Here is a 21,892-nt window from a genome sequence, read left to right as displayed (position 1 = left end):
CGCAGGGAACACAAACCAACCAATGGGAACGAGGCTGAGCAGGGGCAGGGAAGCCCCGTGTCTGTGCCCTCAGGGCCCCTCTCCCAGGGCTACACGGCAGGGGAGGGACCCCAACACCTCACCCGTTTTATTTTAATAAAAGGAGAATGAAAACAACTGGATAAACATAACAAGAACAGTTTCAAAACAAAACAAGCCACCCTCCTGAGTCTTTAAATGTCCAAACAGATTCTGTGGAACATCTTAGGGCTGACAGAAGGGAGACAGAACTCTGAGCATGCTTTGTGGGGAAACTGAGGCAGGAGAGGGTTTAACTTCTTCCCTCCCCCTTTTCATCCCCCACTCGGCATTGGAAAGGGATTTTTGGGGAAACAATTGGCAAAAGCATGGTTTTGTGAGGGAAACCATGGGTGAAAAAACGGATTGGGAATACACTGGGGGTAATAGGACATAGGGTAAAAGGGAAAGGTGGGATTAGGAAAGGGAAACTGTAGGGGGGACTTACAATGGAGATACTGTCTAACATGACTACGGTTTTTTGCATATATACTGCCTTTTACAGGAACACCATCAGGCCCAGTGACCTGCGATGCTTGTAACCCTTTTCTCCCTAGTACAATATTAAATTCCACCACCTCTCCATCTCCCAAGCTTGGGATGCATTTTTCAGGGTTATTCTTTTTAATAGCAGTTCTATGCACGAATATGTCTTGCTGGTTGTCACACCTTGTTATAAAACCATAATTTTGCTTAACATTATACCATTTTACTATCCCTAAGGTCTTAGTTGCTATGATCTTTTCCTTTTTCCGAGTGGCTGCTGTTTTCTGTCTCGCTGCGTCTTTGCTCTCTCCTTCGGTCGCTCCCGTGTTGGAATTGTCGGAGCTGCTGGTGCCTGCGCGCTCTTCCCGGGGTCGCGTTCGGGGCTGCGCGGGCCGGGCCGGGCCGCGCCGCTCTGTTCTCCGTGCGTCGCCTCTTCTGGTCGCAGCTTCGCTGCCGCTGTCGGGCGCTGCACCCACGTCTCGGCCGGGCCCCTGAGCGACGACTCCCCCGTGTCCTGCTCCAGCGCGCGTCTTGGCTGGGTGCGGCTCCGCTCCACCGCCATCGCCGCCAGCCACCGCCCGCGTGCCACCCCTCTCGGCCGGGCGTTCACGGGGCTCGCTCCACCACGCGCTGCACGGGGCCATTCGGGCACCGCCGGGTCCCGCCGCGCCTCGCTCCGCCGCCCACACTGCGGCTCGCGTGGCTCCGCCCGCGCATGGGAACTGCCTCGCTGCTGCTCGCAGAGCGCTCGGTGCACGTGGCCTGGGCCGCACGGTCCCTGCGCCACGCTTCCCTTCGCCAGGACACAGCTGACATTGCTCAACAGTCTCGGTAACTAAATAATATTCACGAAAATATTCTTCCATTGGCATATATTTTGACTCCAGTATTAACTGTGTCCAAACGGTTTTCCAAAAGCCCTTGGTAATAATTAAATCCCAAGAAACATAGAAAAAGTTCTTAAACAACCATGCCAGGAAGTGTTTCAGTTCTTTTTGAGCTTGAATCAAGCTAAAATTTACAAATCGTTGTTCAAGAATCATTTTAAGTTTAAGATAAATGTCCATATGCGGCTCTGAGAGCCAAGAGTCTTCCCACCGTTCCTCCATAGTTTAGATATGGAATAGCAAAGCAAAACCAAGAAGAGGAATCCAAAGTTTCCAGGGTTTACTCACACAAATCAGTCGCTTAGGGATCGGGGATCGTTCTGCTCACAAATCTCCACCATTTGTTGCAGTGGGGATCCTGCAACACGCATATATCAAACCAGGAGTCCCATGGAAAGGAAATATATACGGACAGACAGATTCTTGATAGCTGTTTCAGAGAGATGTTTATTTCTCCAGCCGCATGGCCGGGGCTCTGCTGAGGAACTGCTCCAGTCACGGGACCAAGGGTCCTTCTGCCCGCGCAGGGAACACAAACCAACCAATGGGAACGAGGCTGAGCAGGGGCAGGGAAACCCCGTGTCTGTGCCCTCAGGGCCCCTCTCCCAGGGCTACACGGCAGGGGAGGGACCCCAACACTTTAGGAGCACTGAAGTTTTGACCCTGGAAGATTTTTTTTTAATAGAATTGCATGTTTTAGGAACAAAACCATGTGCCATGCAAGTTAATCCTTCTCTGAACAGGGTATCTTATCACAGTGCCATAAATTACAATGGACTGAAAACTATGCACAACATCTCAGTGAAAACCAACATGAAAAACCTTATGTCAGAAACATAACATGGCTCTTTTTGTATTCCATTTGGAATTACTGCTTTCTCTTGAGCTTTGCTTTGAAGGTGAAGAGGATCAGGTCTGTAATAACAATGTCTCGAGGAAGGAGAAGTAGAATTTTTCGGTGTGAAAAGGTCTAAAATATAAGCAAGCAGGACTCCAAACTTCCAGTGGTTTGGAGGTAGAGGGGAACACTTCTGCTCCTATGGTGAATGTCCTAAAGAGGACTGAAAATCTTTCAAACTTGAAAAATACAGGGTTTTTTGAACACAAATTAGAGTGATTAACCTCTAAGCGGCAAAAACTCCATGTGACTAGGGAAGCCAGAAGAAAAAGAGCTAGGTTTCCGTGCCCATCATATGCCAAATACCAGTATGCGGAAGATGAACTATAAACCCAAACCCTAGGCTCCTGTGGGACAGTCTCTAATGGGCAGAACAAAAAAGAAAGCAGTATTTGGCTACAATGCCATCCCTGGAAGTATTCAAAGCCAGGTTGGACAGGGCTTTGAGCAAACTGATCTGGTACAAGGTGTCCCTCTCTGTGGCTGGGGGTGTGGAACTAGATGGTCTTTAAGGTCCCTTCCAACAAAAACTATTCTGTGATTCTGTGAAGTTGGTTGTGGAGGATGTTCACCCACACTGATTTCTTTGCTGGCAAGCAGTGGTGTGTGGGGCCAATCAACAAAATGACCACTGCCACAGCACCACTGGGCTGCCAACATAACCCACAGTGTGAAGGAGTAACCATGGATTTTTTTCTGCAGATCATCTTGAATAAAACCTGTGTTGGTAGAGGGGACCCATGAACCTCCACCTACTGTAAATGCATAGGAGCTGTCATGATCAGCCAGATTTTCCTTTGGAGCAAAGGAAACTCCCCCATTCAGACCTTTATAACTTACCCTGGTGCCTAATGTTGCCAACCTCACCCTTCCTGTCCCCTCCTCACCTACCTTTGATGGTGAGCCAGGTATTGTTTGGCCAACTTATACACCAAGGTCTGTTGATTCCCCATTGAAATCAGCCACAACAGATCAGCTCGCTCTTTACCTGAGCACATTGTGTGCATGAGGATTGATAATCTTGGTCATTTTCCATAAACTCCATGGAACTTATGTTCACAGGTGCTCTCTGAAAATTATGCTGTAGCAAGGAGTCCCCATGGTCCCTCTGAACCAGCAGCAGGGACAGTCAGTACAAGAGGGAAAAGTGGCATCTTCTTGGACATGCACCCTTGAAAGAGACCTGAACACATCTAAGGTTTCCTCTTGCACCTAAAAATTACTTGAGGTCTGAAGTGCCTGGATTTATCCTTTACGAGTGTTTAAATTCTGTGTTGCTGTAACTTTTCATCTTCATTTCTGTCTTAGCGCTGTCAAAACTAGAGTTTCTATCCTATGGAAAATTCTGCCATTTCAGATTCTTTTTCCATTCTCAATCAGAATTAAAAGAATGTGTTTAGAAATTCCAGCTTGAAAAAAAAAGCCCCACCCATGTTGCCCATCACCTGAGCTAACCACATTTAAGTATAGCTGAAATGTTTCTGCCAAACTGCTTTTATTTCCTCTTTCTATAATAGATAAAGTAGTTCAAAAATTTCTATAATCTTCTTAAACAAGTTAAATTTGTCAGAAGAATTTTTTTGACAGAACAGTATTATTCTAACAAAAGAAAAGTTACTAGTTATATAAATTATAAGCTATATAAATGTAAGTCATAATCGAAGTCTAGTCTTTTCCTTCCTTCTGCCAAGTTCATGAGAACACAGAGACATGGAGGAGACCCACACTCTTCTCCAAAGATCTTTTGCTTCAGCAAAATCTTTTGCCACAAAAATCTTTTGCTGTGAATGAGGCCACTCATTGATTTGATCTTAACTGTCTGCCCCAGCAAAAACAGAGTCCACAGGGAGCTGTTCCCAATCATAGGGGTTTCTATAGTTTGGAAAACAGCTGGCTGTGGCCAAGATGCTCAGACTTCCTTACCTAGACGATTGCACCTTAACTTGAAACTCTAGCAGTTAACACTGCACTTAGTCTGCCATGCTACATCCATCCTATGATCTGGAATACCACAAAAACCCAGACAAAATGGTGAGTTGCCTCTTCTGTAAGAAATGCTGCGCAATCAGTTCCCAGAAAGGGCTGCTGTCATTCTGAGCAAAAGCACAGTCAGGGTTGTTTTCTTAATCCCAGCGGTACTCTTGGCCCTGCCCTCACAAGAACATTTGGAGGAGAAGAGTGGTCAAGAAAAACAGAGGCTATGGCATGATACAAACGCTCAGCACTGCACTTACCATAATTTTCAGATGGGATAACAGTAAATGACATGAACAACATGCTAAAATTGCAAAACTGCAGTCACCACTTATTTTTTTACTTCACCCCTTAACATACATCTGAAATATACCCAGATCACAACGCTACTTCCTACTAGCACAGTGATTAGGCCCTTTTCCTTTTCGAATTGAGAGAGAAGGATTTATCCTAACTAAAAGGGAGGAGAAGATCAAGATAATTTTTCTAAAGGAAAAAATATTTAAGAAATCATCTATTAGCCATAATAATGACCTTTTTTCCAGGATATTCAGGTTAAATATTAGACAGCTGCCATCAGTATTGAATAGATAAGGAAAAGTGTACTTGACCTTGATGCCTCTGTGTATGTGCTCCTCCCACTGATAATCCTGGAGTTTAGAGGGTGCTGAAGTGATACCTCCGTGCTGTGCTGTGTGTTCCCCTGGCAGATGGGCCTCTCGTTGATGAGCCTCGCAGGCCAACCCCTATCACACACTTAGCCAAAGGGTCAAACATTTATGTGACCAGAGCATGGGGTCACTGAAACACCTCCATGAGTCTGACAGTCCTTTAGATAATCATCTGTTAGATCTTGAAACTCTCAAATCCTCTGCAGGTGACATGCAAAAGGTGGGTGGTACCTTTCCCATCCCATCTTTCAGCAGGGGATCCACGTACTTCCTCTGGAAGATTATCCACGTGCTGTTGTCCACCCGTGCATTAATCACATGCCATTATCTAGCTGCCATTGGCTGGGGTCCTGTCTCCAGGGTCTTTGGTGGGAAAGGCCCCAAATGACCTAGGTCAGGATCCAATCTTACTGTGTAAGAAAGGGCCTTCTCTCAACTTGTCTTGTTTCAAGCATAGTTCCTCACTGGACACACATGGAAGATATTTTAATAGTAATTACCATCTCCTGATGCCAAAGTTTGCTCTATAAATTTCTCTAAACCAGCTTTTTAGCACACTATCTCTTCAGCCCCCTATGTATAATTGTATTCACACACACAATTACATGCAGCACAGGATCACACACTGTCTAAACAAGGCCCTGTTGTGTTTTTGTCACGTAATACACTAAGAGTTAATCTCATCATTCAAAACTCAGCACTTCATCCAACTTTCTGTCCTACACAATTGCTATGTGACCTCCTGAGCCATGGGATCAGCCACAGTGTTACACCACGATGCTTCCAGGTATGGTTTCCAGGCCTGGGGCAGGGAGAAATCACTGCTTGCTCGGTGGCATCTGTCAGCATATTGCCACAAGCTTTCATTCTATATTTATGAAAAGGTGCTGAGGCACAGCAGGCATTATGCACGATCTTCAGCATGAAAAAGGATCATGCCCTTATCAGTTTTCTGCAGTAATTTGCTAAATGTCATTGGTGTTACCCAGGTCTCATTCTGCAGAGCCCTGGCACGCCGTGGTGCTGCTGAAATGCAGTGCTGTCCTCGCACTCCATGTGAGTGTTCGCTCTGTCATGAGATCTTCCAAATGCCGGATGTTTGATAGGCCAGTTAGCTGCCTGAATAAATATTTTCACTTTCTTTTAGTCAACGCTAGAGCCAAACTTTCAACTGAAAATAGCTTGGGGTAAGTATTGTTGGTTTTAAATTAATTTTGTAATAGATTCTGTTTGTGGAATCATTGATTAGTGTTCCTGTGCTGGCTTTTAAAACGCAGCTTAGCATATTGCACAGAAAAAATATTAGGTTTTATAGAGTTTATAGAGTATAGAAGTATTATGTTTTAGTTGTGCCTATTTTTGGAAGGCTATCCTAAACTGTTCATGGAAAAGTAAAGCAAAACATTCTAGCTCAAACCCAGAGATATATACTTCTAACAGGGATTTGATAGTTTTACCTTAATGGCTCGTTGCAGTTGCTACCTACATTTTCTGAAGCCTAAAGACATTGTAAATTTAAAAAAAAAATAAAAAAGGAATAAACTTCACCAGCTACAGATTTAAGGAGAATATTTAAAACCTCAGTAAGAGTTTAAAAAATGAATAACAAAAATGTAAGATCCTAGTTTGGACAGTGAGTTATTTTTGACATTATTAGATTCAAGAACTCAACATGGATATTTTTGAAGTATGGTTCTTATTAACATTTGGATAGAGTACATTTCCTTCTCTTGATTCAATCATGAAAAAATTCCACTTACAGATAGTCCATACAATAGTGCAACCTCTTTCACACATTACTACATCATAATCCATTTGGCTGCACTTGCTTCAAACAGGTCCACTCTACCCATATGGCCTGGCTTTAGTATTTCTTGCTCCCATCTGTTTTAAGTTATCTTCTTTGGGCTGTGTTTTACCAAGAGATGCTCTTCAGCCACATGCAGAAAGGCTGTCTCTGAGAGAAAATGTGAACAACTGGGAACTTTTATGCTCTCACATCTGTGGGAGTTCATTGGAGTCGACTGAGCCTACTGCTGTAGATTTTGGCTCTGCAGAGTCAGTTAAAGCCCATTTTGTCTGCACAGTCTAAGTTTTCATTACAAAACCCTAGAGGCCTGGTTTGGAAATCGTTGATTCATGTGAATATTCCTGCTGGAGAGCAGTCCTGCAAAAAGATATCTTTTATTTTCATTTTCCCATTCACCTCTTTCCCTCCTCCCTTCTCCCATCGGGTCAGCAAGTATTGATCACGTCCTACACCCTGGAGAAGCAGAACAATACTCCTTGCTCAAAGGCTTTTTCATCTTCAGCAGACAAGTTAAGTCAAAATCTAGAAGAGATTTCAACAGTCTTCCCCAGCCTTTTGATGAATCTCAGGTTGGGCTGGGAAGCCAGGAGGAGCAAACCCAGCTCGCAAGACCTTCCCCTACCCTCCCGCCTCACTCCATGCTCATGGACTGGTGGGACCATGGAAGTCACTGCCTTGTTAGGAAGCCCACAATCTTCTCCTTTCTTGCTCTCTCCTGAAACTTGATGTTCCTGACATAGTGATGCCACTTGACATTACTGATCCCTCCTAAACACCTGCTATCAAATGCATCAAATCTTTTCTTGTCAGCTTGCGTAATGCCCCAGGTCTTTGCAGCATCGAGCAAAACTGATACCACACAGCTGTTGTAGAGTCTTATTTTTTGTTTTGCGAACATGTCACTGCCCCATGCTTTTGCCCTTGAATTTATTTGCATTGATATTCACCTTATACCAGTCAAGCTTAAAAGGACGCTGGATAAAATCCAGGCAGAGTGGTCCAGAGTACTGGAAATGGGAATAAAATATGAACGCTGCTATGATTGCAACTGACCTCAGAAAAGAAGGACAAAGCCACTATTTCTTTTCCTCAGTAGACCCAAATCCATTATTTAATCAAAAGCTTTGATGTTTATTTCTAGTGAAAGCTTCAGTTTTTAGGATTTTTCTTTTAAGGTGATCACTGGCCTTTAGGCTCACCAAAGACAAGCCAGGGGATTTTCAATTCTTGTTAATAGCTGGTCATACTGTATTTATGAATGCCCTTAGAAAAGAGGGACAGAAGGCAGTGGATTTTAAATAATGTATTAAGAATGAGGGATGGATTTTCTTTTTCAGAAGGGAAAATTTGTGAAATTACTGAATTTAGTGATGAAATTCTGCACCAAAATTTAAAAAGAAAATAACACAGGGAAAAAAAGAGAAGTAAGAGCTCTGTGCATAATCATTTTCATTTTTCCAGAGGTAGTAACATCATTTATCACAATTTTAAAAATAATTTCTGGCTACTTTTAAAGTTATATAAAGAATGTAAAAGAAAACAGACGTAGCTCGATCCTTTAGATTTTTAGATTAACCTTTCCTGATTTGTTTTGTCTTCTGTTAAATCTTTCTTTGTCTGAGTCAGCGTGAAAGAATAGAAAGGTACGTGTGCATTCTTACATAATACTGAAATAATTTGTAACAAAGTGTAAGAAAAAAAAATCTGAAAAAGGCTAGAGCTGTGTTGAGCATATTTTCCTTATATACAAATTCTGGAAACCTCCACGTGGCATAAAATCAGACTATGCCGGCCCCTGTAGGGCACTACATATATTCAGTAAAGCTAACATTATGTCACAAAAAAAAGAAATGTTCCTTCCTAAAATTATACAATTTTATGGGAAAAAATATTAATGTTATATAACCTAGACAGAGAAGCTTATAGTAAGCCCAGACAACTACAAAAAATAACTTATTCCTCAAAATTGAAGAGGATAATAACAACATGAAAATATAAGTTGAAATAATATTTAAAATATAGTTATTAAATAGAAAAATATTGAAACATAATAAGCAATTTAAACACAATTATGTGGCTACACTTTATATATCTAACATATTGTTATGATAATATATACTTAATAACATTTTTCTTCTGTTATAATATAATAATATAATAATTATTTTTACTCTTATATAATAATATAGTAATTATAATCATAGATCAATAATATACTCTCAAAAATATTGGAACAAATATATAAAAATAATTTTCTGTGAGTAGTTCTATATTGCTAATTTTAAATTATAATATTTTTACATGGTATAATATTGCATGCATTATATATAATATTGGTAGCTATTACATGTAGGAATAAATTCTACATTTGGCACTGCCACATTTCTGGAGATTATCATAAGATTGTGTAAAACTTGGGTGTAGTTTAATTTTTTTCCTGCTTATTAAATGTCATGTGAACATAAAACTATCCTGTATCAGATTATAATTTTGTAATTTTCACCTAACTTTTACTAACTTAGACCAGGTTCAACGTCTATGAGAATTCTGAAATATTTTTATCTTCCACAGGAATAACCTTTGCACGAAAGTAAGGCACAAAATAATTAATACATTCAACAGTTCAACATTTGAACCTTTACTGTGACCATTTTTCACATCACTTGTTCCAAAGTCTGCCTTTATATTTTATATATCTAAAAATATATAAATATAATTAAATATAAAAAGCACATTTGAGAAGCTATTCCTTAATTGCTAGATAGTTAAATAAATTTAAGTTGAAAACTATTCCAGTCTGATCTACAAAACCTCTGTAGAGCAAAGATTTCCATTTCACAGGGGCAGATATTGTAACTCTTATGGTTGTTTCTAGATTTTGGTCCCAATGAAGACAGAAGAAATAGATTCACTATGACTGTAGGAATAAAATCTGGCCATAAACAGATATCAATTCTAGTATTTTTTTTTCTGGAAAACTCTCTTATCTAAAGATTTGAAAGCTTTACTTTTTTAAAATTAATAGCTTAAAATAATTCTTGATCAGTATTAAAAAAAATGTTCAGACACTTGAGTTGCAATTTTAAATAGCATTTGTTCAGGGGGAAAATATTAATTTCACTGCAAGTAATAATATGAGTTACCAGTACTGCAACTATGACTTGCAAATAAGTACACATTCTTTCTCTATGAATAGTGTGCTTTGTGACATTAATTTTTTACCTCTATCATGTTTTCTTTACAAAATGGGGCTCTTGTTAATTAGATTCTTAAATCCCACCTCAGCTGAATTTTCTTTGAACCCAACAGTAGCACTGTAATCACAAAGAGCATTTTAAAAGCTTTAAAACGTGGGCTGGACATTGTACAGAACATGTCCCTTAATAGCAATAGTGACAGGAGATAGAGGTGCCTTTCAACTGTCTTTTTATTTTGCCAAGACTATGTCAAATGAATTAAAAGGGGACAAAGTGACAATGGGCCAGTATGTGTATGAGGCCACCATTTCTGGGCAATGAGCAAACAAATTCTGAGCAGAGTTACCTGTGTAAGGAGCAATAACCCAGGTGGTTTTAACTACAGCTCCAATAACATGCAATATGAGATTTCTTCACTGTAAATCATGAGGATTTTTTTCATATGGATTTTTTTCCCCTCTGCTTTATTTTTTTTTTTAATCTGAGGACTGTTTGGATGTGGCCAGAAAGAGCAGCACATCTCTGGCCCAGTCCAGATGCCATGACTGGTTGCAAACCACCTTTACTCTGAAAGGAGGTCCTTTTATGCAACAGAGCTGGGGACTAACTCAGCCTAGAGAAGGCAACAGATAGAGAAGATAAATCCCACTCCAAAATGAGGGAGCATCACATTGAAAATGATACAGTGGTCAATTAAAAGACTCCTCAGCCTCCTGCTCTGGAGGATGACTGAGCTGAAGTAACTGCTCCACCAGTGAGATGAAGGTGTTGGACTTGGGAACATGAAGCTCCACGAGCCCAAGAGTGGGCAAACCTTGCTGTCATCAGAAAAAACTTCTAATTTCTTGCAGATATGAGTTTGGAAACACATAGACTTATGGACAGTGCCCAGAGTGAAAGATTTCATCTAGAATAACACTAAAAGAATATCTCTGGGTGGGGAATGCAATGTTGTCCAGCTGAATTGTTTCCCAGAGCACAGGCAGTATGAACAGGGGTCCTCTGTAGGGGCTGCTGACCATAAGGGTGGTTGGCTGAATCACTGCCCTCCTCCTCATGGGATGCCCTGCCAGCTTTGATCTCCGGATCTGATGCCCCCATGGTTGAGCAGCTGCTCACAGGGAATTTTCCAAGAGGTCTCTTGTCTCTGAGCTCGTTAGCCCTTCCTCTTGGCCTGAAGCAGCCAAGCCCCACTGACATTTGCTCTGCATGAAAAACCCCACCCATTACTTGGCTCTTCTAGTGGAGGATGAGATTAAGAAACACATGGCATAACACAGCCTTGTGGTGACTTTGGATACATGGCTGGAGTAACTTGGGGAATAATGCCACGTGTATCAATTTTGACTATCAAATTTGACTTGACTGCACAAGAAGCCTGGTGAGCTAGAGGCAGATAAATGGGGTTATCAGCTATAACAGAAAAATGTGGTCTTAAACTTGTTTTATTTCCATGTGAATAATGCCAGAACACGTATAAGGCGAGTATCACCCACTAAAGCAAAATACAAAGCTTCCCCATCTTTCAAACTGCTCAAACATTGTCTTCTCTTTATCTCAAATACAAATGTAGTTCTTCTTATGTATTTACCTGTGAGTCCCGTAGGGAACTACTATGAAACATCCCCCACAGGTGAACATTACTGATGGATTGCAAAGAAATGCCATAACAATAGGTCCTAAGCTACTGTAGCAGAGGAAAAGCCAATGAAAATTTAACTAGAGCAAATGGAACAGAAATTGTCAATGCAGAAAAAAAAGTGCCATCAGGATAAAGCAGCTCAGCATACCTTTACTCACAGCCATACCATGGATTAGACTACATAGAAATATGGAGTTCCAGCTCCATATCCCAACTCTTCTTTCCCTATTCAGTATCCCATAGCCTAGTACCCACCAGCATCCTCTCCCTGTGCCAAAGATGTCGGCAAGAGCCGAACCTTGGCTTTACTTCATTCCAAAAATCCCATGGGACTGAGAGAGGAACAGAAACTGGCTACTGTCCTGGACTGAGGAGAAAGCTCTGAGGTCTGAAGGAGCAGATTTGGTGCCGTTGCTCTTAAATGCTAGAGACAGCAGGGTCAGCAGGGCAGAGTCTGGAGACGTCATGGAGGAATTATGGTCTGTGAGTTCTGCCCTGCAGAGCTTACTCAGGTGGACAGACCCATTAACAAAAATTAACATCCCATTTCCAGGCAAGGCTTGTAAAAGTACCAGGGTAATCACTGACTCAAAGCTGAAGTAATATTTAAAAGTCAGTTTTCCTGCACATCCAAGCCAAATAAACCAGATCTGAGTTTCTGCAGACATTCAGTAGTCTCCTGTGCTGTTTCTGGGCAACAGGGAGGCTGTTACACAAACAGCCTCACTACAGCTTCCAGTCGGCTGGAAACAGGCTTTTTCAAGCCATTGCTGAATGCTGCCCAATTGCATTCTGCCTCCCTGCTTATTTATTGCTTTGCATTAGGTTGCTAGTGGTGTGGCATCGCATGGAGAACATAAAAAGGAGGGTCAAAAGTTATCACAGCGGTCTTATCTCATGGCCAACATCATTTCCCAATCACTGCACATCTGCCTTGCATTTTGTGAAACTGCTGGTTTCATGTCCTGCTCTACAAGAGCTCGAGTACTTGAATTTGCACATCTGAGCAGTGCCAGTGACACAGGGGAAATGTCTGAGTGGGAAGTGTCTGCAAGCCCCAGACCCTAAAGCTGAAGAGAGGCTGAAAAGCACATGCAGAAAGGGGTCAGAAAGAAGGAAGGACATGATAAAACACAGTAAGTAGTAAACAAGTTCAGGCTGTGAGATCAGGTGTTACCATTTAACTTCTTATAATAAAACAATAAGGAACGTTTTGCAGAACAGGTAAGAGAAATGACAGAAGGAAATACTACCTTTGAATCAAGTCACATAGCTCTCTCTCTCCTGATCACAATGACAGTGTCATGCTGGAAATTAATAAAAAATGCAACAAGGGAACTAAGCAAGGAAAAAAATATAGTCATGATAATGGGACAATTCTGCAGCATTTACTGGAAGATGTTGCTAAACTGATTGACACTGATTTTAGACACTTGCTACCACCTACATCAGGTTAAAAATAAAATATCACAAATTTTGGGTTTTGAAGAGAGAACAGCAGCAGCTGAGACACAGAAGTTTGTACACACAAGGCTGGAAAGTAGTTTGGGGCAAGGAATTGTGTTGTGATATATTTCTACATCTGAACCCTATTACCAAGAAACATTATTAAGCCATAAAAGGCTGATTTAAAAAATAAAATCAATTTTTTGTAAATAATACTGTTGAAGACCTGCATGCCCAGGAGTACTGTTGCTCATTCAGAGTTATATCTGAGTTTCCAGGATTAGAGACAGCAAAATAAGCCCTTCCATTACCCTGGGCACCCCGCAGCGAGACGCAAGGGTGACTTGCTCTTGACCTGCTGGTCTTGATTTTGGCGTCATGCCCTGATTTGAGTAAATGTGACTCACTTGCATTCTACAAAAACACAGTTTCAGGTTGTTGGGTGATTAACTATTTGTCCCACTGCAGTCCTTCCTATTCACTCTCAGTCCCACACTCCAGTGTGGCAGGAGGGATGAATTGTAAATTTGCTGGAACAACACCACCAGCAAACCCAGTACCCTGTGACTTGCATGTCCTAAAACCAGAGCGTACTTTAGTTTACATTAAAAACCCACACTTTCCCCCTCAATCTGAATGATTGCCATAATAGAGACACTGAGGAGTTAATGCTGAATATCACTCTGGATGGTGTCAGAGCCTTTGATCCACCCTGTGTCAGTTCCCGGCTGTTTCTGAGTCCCGCATCTGAGAGCCTATGAGGCTGGAGCTGATGAGCACAGCCAGAGCCTCAGCTCCTGGCATCAGCAACTGCCAGAGAAACACAGTGAAATGGGAATAGGGAGAGCAGCAGCCTTTCAGTGGGAAAAATGCCTGTTTGTCCCAGCTGAAATGCTTTGCAGCAGCTTTCAGACTTTGACAGCAGCCTGGGGAAGTGTGGGGGGAATTTGGGGGGGATCCAACCACTTCACTTCTCTTCTGACCCCAAAGAGTTACTGATGTGTTTGTGCATAACGGCCAGAACAAGTCCACTGCAAGTTTGCAAGTTTTTTTTCCAAGAGGAGCAGTAATCTTGGTGTCTCCATGCTGTGGGGATCATACCTGGATGCCCCAAGGGACTGATCATCAAATCTTTGAGTAATCGGGGCTCAGCAGAGCCAAGCCAATTCAAATCATTTCACTTGTTTGTTTGGAGGATTCCCCATTAACACAGATCCGTGACACTGCCCAGTTTAGGTGAGAAACTGCCAGTTTCTGTGCATGGACATAGATCTTCAAGACCTCATCAACACCCTCAAAATTAGATACTCTCTTTCTATCTTTTCTTTCCACTCTGTGGGGTTTTTTTTAATGCCATAATTTTGTTTATGAAGATCATACTGTTATTTAACTATTTAAGATTGACATGTATCCATTAATACAATTTTCTCTTATCTATTTCCACGTTGCCTGAGGTATTTCATAATTTTGTAAACTTAAATTATAGATTACATTGTCAACACACCATCTCAGACATGACTGAGTAGCTGAAATACAGCATTTTAAACTTAGGACACTTCAGGGCTTTTCCCTTCCTGTCTGGAGCTCTCCTCCTCCTTTAGGTAAGGTGCCAGGCCAGTCACTATAAGTTTTTGCATCTCAATTTTTTAAAATTTGTTTTGCAGAACTTCAATAATTTATTTCTCAAAATGGTAGTGTGTTAAATTCATTAACTTCCTTTTGGGTGATGGAACACAAACTGTGATCACTTACTGAGCCTGGTAATCAAATATAATTTGAATATAATGTGGCCTCAAAACTAATAGTCCTGAAACAAATAAGAATAACAGACTCTAAAAAAATTACCAGAATAGGAGCCCAGCAGGCTCTCTTTAAATGTGTCTTTAAAAATAAATTGCATACTAATAATCCTATTATTCAGTGGAAAAAAAGAGTATCTTTCTATGTTTATTACATGCTCTGGAAAAGCCACAGCCTTTTGCAATACTGCTTCTCACAAATCACTTCAGTTTAATGATGTTACTGTACATTTCATCTCACATTTAAGTAAATATGTTTATTTCATCCTGGAGAGAGATTTTATTTTAACTTCAAGATTATAATTTCTTAGAAGTCTGTCACAGAACAACATGAGCTCTGCCAAATGGAAATACATACCCACCCCCCACCCTCCCATATGTTTAAAAATTAAGGATTTTTTCCTCCAGCACAGAAAAATACTTATTTATTCTGACAAAGAAGCGAAGGACAGTGATCAGAGACACTAAAGTTAACTGCTGCCTGAAGTCATAAACATCTGGTGGCTATTTTAATTTCATTGTGAACTAACCACAAAATCCTTCACTAAAGAATAAAAATATTTCCCCTGTGCAATATTGTATTTTAGAATTCTTCTCCTCTGAATCAATGTCAGACGTGATTACAGCACAATGAAGTCTGTGTTTCATGCCTGCATCTTCTTGAAAACACCCCACACTCTTATTACAATTGCAGGTTTAGTCAAAGATTCTCATACAGACAAACTTTTCAGGTTATTTCTGTAAACACTGACTTAGAGATAAAACATAATGCTTACATCATTGTCGTATCTTTGCAATTAAGTTGATAGATCAGTATGTCTGCATACAAATACTGGACATTAAAAAGCACACAGATAATCACACAAGTACACAAACTCGGGTATATGAGACGTGTATATATATATATATGCATACACACACACAAAAAATGCAGATATTCATACATTTATATGCACATATATGTATATATATATAAGAGGAATTTAGTAAGTAGCAATACAACCTACTTAAATGTGAATAGAAATTGTTGTTAATAAAATACTTGCATGAGTTGTACGGGGACCTTCTAAATGTCTGTGCTTCCTGGGGAGACCAAATGACCTCTTTTTTACAGATACCAAGATCAAAGCTCTTGGTTTAGATACTCCAGCTGTCCCTCTCATTGGCATTTGACATGCAACCCGGTCCATTTAAAATCAGGGGGCATGTAAACATTTTAACCCTTGGCAGCAGTATCTGAGAAAGATGCTGGCAATAAATGGTCGTAACTGCCTGGGCCAAATCACATTTGGTGTCCTCTCTTTGAAGTCCATGCAGGCGCTGTACCCTATGGTTTTGACAAAGAGCCAAGTCCAAAAAAAGGATGTAGGCTCTCGAAGCTGTCCGGATGTGGACTTTGGGATCCAGAGTGGCTCCGTGCAGCTGAACAGTTGCCTCCGAGCTCGCCGCAGGACTCTCCGCCTGACCTTGGAGGCTTTTTGCCTGTGGCTTTGCTCTGTTCCACTCCCTGCATCGCCCCAGCACTCAAATGCCAATGTTTTTGCACAAGCAGAGGGGCATCTTCATCCCTCGTGAAACCTCCTTAGGTGGGTGTACAAAGGGGTAACACATGCTGATAGGATTAGACCCTGCTCTGAATTTAGTCACAGCTATTTATTTTATTTTTTTAAACCGTTGCCACAGGAGGGTGCCATTTTTCTGTTTAAGCTCCCGTTGAGCCACAGGGTTCGAATACTCTAGATCCATCGTGCCCCAGGAGAGCAGGAGATGATAGATGTGAGCCCAGGACGGGTGTCATTGCATGCCCACACCCTTCCCACTAAAGCCAGGCCAGGTCCTTAGAGACAGGTAAACAAACAGCAACAACAAGATCCTATGGGTAAAAGTGTTACTTCTGGTCCTCACTGACAGGTTGTTTTCTGTTACATTTTTAGAAGAGAGAGCAATTGAAAACCGGGACCCTTCTCTTCTGCAGCCATGCTTTAAAAGAATGAGTCTTTTCTCCCTCTCTCTTTCCAGTCTTTGGGGAAACAGTGAACCTCATCCTATGCATGAACTCCATCCTATTTGACTCCGGAAGGTACTTTGCGCTAGGTACCCATGGTCTGGAGAGAGGATGAGCTCCATACACAGATAAAGTGCATCTTATGGGCTTGTGTGTGGCCTGAATTCCATTCTTCCATGCTGAGAGTCCAGTTGCTTAACCCACCTTCATTTTGGGTTCAGGCACTTAAATATGTTTTCCCTTAAAATGCCAAAGTGTTTAAAGTGCCTCAGGGCACCTGTGCAGAAGCCAGCTGTGGTACAAAGGCAGTGAGGCACTGATGTAACACTAGTTAGCAGAAGTTAGAGCAGACCTGTCGCAGAGATGCCTCATAAGGTGATGCAGAACTTGTTCAACGTCACATATGGCCATGGGGAAGAGGAAGAGGGCACTGCAGGCCGGGGTACATCCATCCCGGAAACACCTTCGTGGTAAGGATGGTGCTGAGAAGCCAGCTCTGATGGTTGTTGTCTGGCATTGGAGTGGGGAGCTGGATGAGGGGACAGGAACTGGTCCTCAGGGGAAAACGTGAGAACCCATTTCCTTCTTGGAGAACAGTTGATGTAGTCAGCTAAAACGGCAGAAATAATGCCAGTGGCAGAGCCCCAGGATCTTCCCTTCTCTAACTATCAAACAGTTTCTGCTGCATCCACTCATTTGGTTTCTCCGAACATCTGAGTTTCAGGCCCATTCCCCTCCTTGCTCCTACTGGTGCCATTTTCCTTGTGGACAGCCACTTCCATGAAGGATTTGCCTCCTCCATGCCTGGACAGCAAACATCCCAGTTCATCTACCCCAGCTACCTTCCCCCTCAGGTCTCTGTGGGAAGCAGTCAGGCATCCTCAGGAGCATCCCTGTGCCTGAGACCTGCTGTCTGTGGGCAAATTCGGGAGCAATCCCTGAATCTCAGACCAAATAAGGCCAGCTGCTGTGTGCCCATGCTGCCCTCCTCCCTGTTCCTACTCTCAGGGATTCATCCAAGGTGGAATCTGCTTCAGCCCTGTGCGTGGCTTCCGATGACGTGCTCACAACTGCTCAGGCTCTGGTGGCTCCTCCATTATTAAGTGTGCAAATCTACACTCAGAGATGAATTAGCAATATTTAATTCCAACTGGCTGCATGTGACTTGCAGCACATTTGGGTATTTAAAGGCAGTGACAGGCACTATCCACTGCAAATAAATCTCTTCATGGCATACTAAGTACTGGAGAACGTATTTGCATTCAACATTTATTGTCAGTAATCGTGTGAGCATTTTATATCAACAGAGATCTCAGCAAACATGGTCTAAGGGGTCATTGAAAGGGGAAATTATAAAATGATGCTAAGCTCTGAAGTTTTTTCCCCAATTATTCTTTCTTATGGAACGGCAGCTATTAAAGTGTCTTGTTAAATATGTGGCTTTTAAATAAGCACCCACTTACACAAAATTTACTGTGGCTTAATATTGTTTTAAAAGTTAGGCTTCTACAAGAGATAAAACAATATAAGTACACCATTTCAGAGTTTAAACAAATACACTTGGAGCTGTAGCAGCAGGATTTGGTTGTTATTAACTGGCTGTAATTGTATCGGTGCATTTATTTACACTTCCAGATGATGTTACAGAAAACTACTAGGGAAGGATTTCTTAATAGTGCAAGCATAGATGGAAATTTTGAAAGAAACAATGTGCAGAACTTCTAAAATTAGTACAGATTTGACTACAGGTATTTGTAGTCAAGAAATTGAAGAAATCAACGTTAATATCTTCGATATTGGTGTTGTTTGAGAATCGCTACCTAACCAGAAAGGCTGAAACCTGGATTCCAAGCGTACCAATCCTGCACTCCCTATCAGTTGCTGATATGGATCACTGGTCACAGCTCTAATTGACTGATTACACAAAAGCTCTTTGCAAAATCAAGACTAAGCCTCTACAAAGTAGGAGCTGCAGTTCCTAGAAACTGGCTCCAACCAGAGCTTCAAAGTTCATGTAGAGTCACCAAAACTGAATTTGCAACCTGAAAAGAAAAGCTTGGGGGATTTGTCCTGTACATTTATAGAGTCTGAAGGAATAATGAATAGGACTAGAACAGCCAGATGAAACATTAATAGCCAGGGTGTAAATTGAGCAGCAGTATTTAAAAATATATTTTGTGTCTGGCTTCAAGTAAAAAAAGGATTTAGACCAGAATTTCTGTTAAATTTGGGGGATTAGCTTTTGATTTGCTGATAACAAAATTCAGATGAATTTCAGGAAAAATGATAGCACAAAGTAGCACGCCTCTGGAATATGATTTCAGTGATGGGACTGTAAGCTTGTTTTCCTTCTACCTATTTCAAAACTAATTAAATTAACTGGTGCTGTGTCTACCTACTTGCACCATAATCTCAAATCTAATTCTGCAGATGGCCTTAAGACATCTTTTCGTGTGTTGCCTTGAAAACAGAAAGAAAAGCAGAGGCAGAGAAAGGGAAGCATAATCAAAATTCCTGGTAGAAACTGAAGATCTGAATATCTAACTGCTTCATTGTCACAATTATTTAGAAACAAGCCACCTCACTTCCAGTGTGTGCTGTGATCTCACATGGCAAATGGTGGAATATCAGATCAGTAGTACAGAATTTATGTAATAAATTAGTCACATCAAGCATAATAAGATTTTGTGTTTTATTTCTGCAGCATCACACTTCCTATTTCAAGAGAGCTAAGGTGTGTTGGAAAAGACCCTCAGAGTTTTCATGGACATTTCAGCAGAACAAGAACAGAAGACCTTATACCACTGCAACCCAATAAATTCTACCAAACCAACGGGTTTCCTCCTTCTCCTTCTCCTTCTCCTTCTCCTTCTCCTTCTCCTTCTCCTTCTCCTTCTCCTTCTCCTTCTCATTGTCCTTCTCCTTCTCCTCCTTCTCCTTCTCCTTCTCCTTCTCCTTCTCCTTCTCCTTCTCCTTCTCCTTCTCCTTCTTCTCCTTCTCCTTCTCCTTCTCCTTCTCCTTCTCCTTCTCCTTCTCCTTCTCCTTCTTCTTCTTTTGAAATTCAGAGAGAAGATAAATGAATTAAAGCAACAAGGAATAAAATTACCTTCCTGTAAATCTTTGATGACTTCTAGTTTATGGAAAAAGACAAATGTAATTTGGGACAGCAGATTTATATTAAAACTTGACCCTTTGCAACTGGAATGTCCACAATGGGTGGCAGCTGAAAGATCTGTTTTATAACCCCAACACTTCTTTAACAGCCTTGCATGCAGTAATTTCTGCATTCAATTTCCTGTACATGTGTACAACAGCTTGCCCAAGGGAATTGGGCTCCCCTACAATCCTCCTTCTTTTCCTGAGCATTTGCAATTTTTAGTCACTGGAGGAAAAAAAAGGAGAAAAGAAATCCCGTTAAAAATACTCCCTCGTACTAACACTTACTATATTTATGAAGCAATGAACAAGTTTGCATTTCTTGCTTCCAGGGAAATGGAAAAGATCACAGCAAGATCCCATGAGGCTGTTCCACAGCTCCAATGGCTGGAGGACAAGCCCTCCTCACTCTGAGAGCAAAGCTCTCCCACGAAATGTTGTATTCCCCTTTCCCCTTTCATCTCTTACAATTGAGAGTGGAAGAGGAAGGGGAAAAACAGGACTTAAACTCAGCCTTGCACCTACTGGGGATAGTCCTGAACCAGCTTTGACAAGAAATGGTGAAGATGTCATTTGGTTTTAATATTAATCTTCTTCACAGTAGTACTGGTCTGTCATGGCACACACTGTATAACTTAGAATTTATTATTTGGCATGGGAAATCATAAGGAAATCCTTTACTTAACAATGGAAAGTGTTTTCAGCCCATTTAATAACTGACACTTCCTTGTCTATTGTTGCTGGGTTTGATGTGGGAACTGCTGGAGGGAATCAGTAGTCCCGGCTTTGCCCAGAGGACTGACCAGACAACTGATAAATCTCCTCTGGCTGGGTAGTTTGTTCAGAGCAATAAAAATAAATCAGCTACTGAACTACATAAGGAAATTTTATATGCTTGGTTATCTCTGCTAACTAAAGCTCCAGGCTTTTGTAGCTGGCTTTTGGCAGACAAGGAGCCTTAGTGCTTTCAGGAAAACCATTTATGCCTTGCTGTAGGCATGAGGGCCAGCCTCACCAGGGCTTTGAAGGGATGTGTCATGCAGGGCTCAAGGTCTTGAGGTCATCTCTCTTGGATGATAATGCTTCCACCCAGGCACTGCCAGCAGATGAGATGGAGCTCCATGGATGGAGATCATCTATATTTAAAGTCTGTGTGTGCATGTAGTTCCCTATCTATATGTATGAATCCTTTAATATTTAACAGGTCCTTAGCCTAAAGTGTAATACTGGTGTTAAGGCTTTGAGTTAAGACTGGATCCATTTTTGGGTTTGTAACAGGCATCACCTCTGGTTTTGGTTCAGTCACATTCTCCCGGAGCAATTTAAGGACCCTTTGCCCACTTTGAAATGAGTAAAGTCTCCTGGATGGCTGAGCATTGCACTGCAAGGGACTTGCAGCTGTAATTGGAGCATAGATGGTGGTAATAACTCCAGAAAATTAAACACACTTTTTTTTTTTGCTTTTCTTCCTATTCTTTTTACAGACAATAACCACCTTAGAAATTATTTGGCCAAGAAATGCTGCTCACTGCACCAAAATACAATAAGAAGTCCAACAAAGCAGTCAAGATATTGATCAATTTTTCCAATTCCTTTAAAAAAACATTGAGCGATGTGGCAAAATAAACTCCCATCTGGATAATTTTTGTTGACACAATAGTGCACATTGTGTAGAGAAGCTGCCTTCTTTGATTTGTTTCATCCAGCAATGAGGTAACTGGGTCCTAGCTCTCCAGCTGCATTATCAGGAAGAGCGTTAGCATGGCTGCTGTGCCATTTATCTCCTGTGCCTCCTGACACGTCCCTTGTCCTGCTGTCACAACAGATATTTCTGCAGCTGGAGACACTCTGCAGTGAGCACAAC

The sequence above is a fragment of the Corvus hawaiiensis genome, chromosome 5 (genome assembly GCF_020740725.1).
Source record: "Corvus hawaiiensis isolate bCorHaw1 chromosome 5, bCorHaw1.pri.cur, whole genome shotgun sequence".
NCBI classification, from domain to species: domain Eukaryota; kingdom Metazoa; phylum Chordata; class Aves; order Passeriformes; family Corvidae; genus Corvus; species Corvus hawaiiensis.
Note: the sequence above shows the minus strand (reverse complement) of the source record.